At 33.0% G+C, this 3,994-nt stretch overlaps 1 pseudogene; it reads left to right on the top strand.

Annotated features, from left to right (window-relative positions):
- Window positions 1–611: 611 nt before the first annotated feature.
- Window positions 612–1,057, top strand: LOC149168181 (uncharacterized; annotated as a pseudogene).
- Window positions 1,058–3,994: the final 2,937 nt, after the last annotated feature.

The raw sequence follows: 3,994 nt of genomic DNA, 5'->3' as shown, positions 1-3,994 counted from the left end.
GTCCCGTCATATTGCATTACTTTGGTTTCCTTCAAGGCCACCTTCACTTCGTTCTCTGTGTGGAGGTTGTTCGTGATCTGCTAAGAATCCATAGTGGTGGAGCGGCTGGGCGAATTTAATGTTGTGGTACGTCGGCGGGGGATTGCTTGGTTTGGGAAGGTTAAGGAATTATTTTATAAGTATAAATATTCATATATTTCATGAATCTAAAAATACTTACATTTTTACACTATAAAAATTGTTTTTGAGTATCAAAAATGATTTTTGCACATGGTAATTGCAATAATAGGAAGAGAGATGGTTCCATGCTCGTAACCTTTTTACTTTTGAAATACTTTGTCAAAAGGTTGATATTTTCATTTAAAAACAATTTCCACCTTGAATATATTCAGAGAGATATCATTTGTTAGATGATTATCAACTGTCAAAGCTTTAACCACTGTCTCAAAACCCTTCGTTTCAGGGTTTTATCAACTAAATATTAACACTCCAAAAGTAATGCAGAGTGGAAGTAGTTTCTGAACTCAATGATTGAACGAAAAAAGGTGTAACGTCCATCCCTTGAAGGCAGGTCTTCAAATTCCAATTTCATTAGTTTTTTTGGCTATGCAATGGTGACGAGGGGTAGACTCCGATAGTTGTTTTCCAAATACAGGAAGGTTGCCTTGGGGGTCGATATGTCCGTCTCTACGATCTCTATAGTGGGCCTTTACTATGCCATAGAAAATAACGTGGATGTAGAGTCTCTGCTTGCCAAAATCGGCATGCATAGTCACTCCAAGCAGGTTCTTGGCAAAGATTCAAGGGCAACTATGAAGAAATATAGAGTGAAAAACCCACGAAAGGGAAGCTTGAGAACTCTGAACTTTTAAAATCTGGCAGAGGAGCCTTGCCACTGGCGGTTATGTGTAAGAAGGCGTTGTTTCTCGTGCGGTTGCCCATAACCATAACGCTCACCCTGCATAACCCTAGCGTCCATTGTTTCAATTTCCAAAAGGATCAAAGAGTCATTGGACATATTTTCCTTCTTACATTAAACACCGCCCTTTTATATTAGATCTGAGAGATTCTTTTACGTCGTTGTTGGATTTTATTAAAGATTGGTAGGAGAAAAACGAAATTGAACACCATTATTTCTATTGATAAGTAAAAGTTAAAGTGTTGTGCTAGACTCAGGTTACTCGTTATATAGTATTATTGGGCTATCATATTACCTACACATACACAATAAATTTATCATAACTTATAGTGATTATAAATGTATGATGGCGATGTTTCATTATTTGGTTTAACACTCAATTACAAAATATTAAATATTTTGAATTTTTATGTATAATTTTATCAACATGATATGTAATCATAGATTTATCATAATGTTTTAATATTCAATTATACTGCCAAATAATTTTGATCTATTAATTAATATATTTAATTTGATTGTGTAATTGATGGCCCTCCTCTCTTGGTTCTTTATAATAATTCTTTCTCTTCATTTCATAAAATTTAATATATATCTCATGGAATTTTATTTTCCATCACAGCGTTTTGGTGTATGAGCATTGTACATTCCTAATTGTTTTATAGGAAAACTTGTTGGGTAGACAAGAAGCTCTCTCGTAGCTTGGAGCAATAAGTAAGTTGTTTGTTAATTTTATTGTGATTTGGTATCAATTCATTATTATGCACTGTAGTTTTTATAAGTTCATGTTATCATGAACTTATTTTTGTCCATTATGATATCCAATGTTATCCATTATCCTAAGTTACGGACTTATCAAAGCAACGGTAGCTTTAGCAAGCAATATGATAGGTTATAGAAAAGATCTTATTAATATTAGGGATGTTAGACCATTTTTTTGGAGTAATTTGACTTTTATAACACTCTGAAAAAAGTCTTTGGTCATGGTGTTTTACCAGAAATGTAAATTTTGGTCTGCTTTCACAATCTCATGATCATTCATCCTCTCCAATGGGGCCTTTATGTAGTACAACAAGGTATTTTATGATAATGTTTCTAAGTTAAATTTCATTTTGGTTACAAAACTTGGTTTACAAGCTCGAAGTTCTAACAACTGATGTAACCAATTTTTTTGCCTCATTCAAAGGACATTGATTCATCTCATTCTTACCATGAACCACATATATCCTGATTATGAATTCAGTTACCTTATTTATAATTTCATTTTAAATGTCTTGATTCTTGCATTTTACAAGGTTGTTAAGCAGGAAACGATAATTGGGTAATGTCAATGTAGGCATGTTGGGCTAGGTGGCAACTCGTGTATACATCCTTTTCATGGAGATTGGAAGTGGTGTCAAAGGTTGTCACATGATTTAGAAAATCGTTGCTCTTTAAGGAGCCAAGAGTTTAAGTCTCTCCATTTCTTATCAGATTAAGACTCTTTTGATTAACATTGTTGGGATTTGAAAGATAGGCCGCTTGATTGGTCTTGGATGGCTAATTGTGGCCCTAAAAGTTCTCAGGGTTCAAATTTCTAACTTGTATAGTGTTGCAAAATAGAGGTTCCATGTATATTCACTTCTTTTCTTTGTTCCTTTTAATTTGTTGCCCCCATGCAACATGGTACAAGTTCATAACTTTAAAAAAAAAATGTGGATTGAACAATGTGAAGGAGGAAATTGAAAATTATTTGTTTGAAGCAAGGAAGGTACAAAAATTCACATCTAAAGTTTTATTTTTTTTCCATGTATCAAACATTGAGTAACTTAATGTTATTTGTTTTTATTGCTTGAATTACAGGTTGATTTGAGGAAAATGAGGGTGATAACTTTCTACATAACATATGGAATGTTGTAAATGAGGTACACATGTACCTAACGACCTGTTGTACAAAGGAAAATTGATCTACATTGTACATATTAAAAAAAAATCACCCTTGCCTTGCCATGTCCACTTTCTATTCAAGTCTGAACCCAGTCCACCCATGCAGAACACTAGAAGCAAATCACTCTTGCATATGAAGGTTGTAGATGATATAGTCATTACGAGGCTAGCAGCTTTAGAGTTTTTTGTGAATCCATTGGTTTAATGGCAAGAGGCAGAATGCTACTTTCGTTACTTGTCAACTTTGTACCTACATGCTAATTAATGGTCTCGTGCCCTTGCATTTGATTTGTTTGAATGACCTTTTATATCAAAGACATGAAAAATTCTTTTGAAATTTTACCGGGATTTGATCGTCTAATTACGATTTGTGCATTTGATAAAAGGGTATTTTCTAATGAAGTGATGGGTCTTCCATTTGTGAAAATTAACAAGGTTCTCTAAAAACACCCCTTCAAGACTTTGTATGCATTTTTTATTAATTCTCCAAACTGCTTTTGATTGAGCAAAACAACATCACATAACTTATTTTTCTGTTTTTCTTTATTACCTTATCCAATAGGGTTTGCAGTTAATATTCTATTAAAATTTAATATATATATCATGGAATTTTATTTTCCATCTCTGTGTTTTGGTGTATGAGCATTGTACTTGCCTAATTTTTTTATAAGAAAGCTTGCTGGGGTAGATAGGAAGCTCTCTCGTAGCTTGGAGTGACAAGTAATTTGTTCGTTATTCTTGTTGTGATTTGGTATCAATTCATTATTATGCACTATAGTTTTACCAAATTTTATAAGTTCATGTTATCATGAACCTATTTGTGTTCATTATGATATCTAGTGTTATCTATTATCCTAGCTTACAGACTTATCAAAGAAAGGGTAGCTTTAGCAAGCAATGTGATAGGTTATAGATAAATATCCTATTAATATTAGAGATGTTAGAGTTGTCTTTTGGAGTAATTTGACTTTTATAACACTCTGAAAATGTCTTTGGCCACAGTGTTTTACTAAGAAATGTAAATTTTGGTCTGCTAGGTGTTAGAGTACCTTACACAATCTCATGATGATCGTTCATCCTCTCCAATGTGGCCTTTATGTAGTACAACAATGTATTTTATGATAATTTTACTAAATTAGATTTCTTTTT

Source organism: Pinus tabuliformis, chromosome 4_2, assembly GCF_031772625.1.
Source record: "Pinus tabuliformis cultivar Carrire ecotype Pingquan chromosome 4_2, CPIR1, whole genome shotgun sequence".
NCBI classification, from domain to species: domain Eukaryota; kingdom Viridiplantae; phylum Streptophyta; class Pinopsida; order Pinales; family Pinaceae; genus Pinus; species Pinus tabuliformis.
This window is presented reverse-complemented; position numbering and strand designations above follow the sequence as displayed.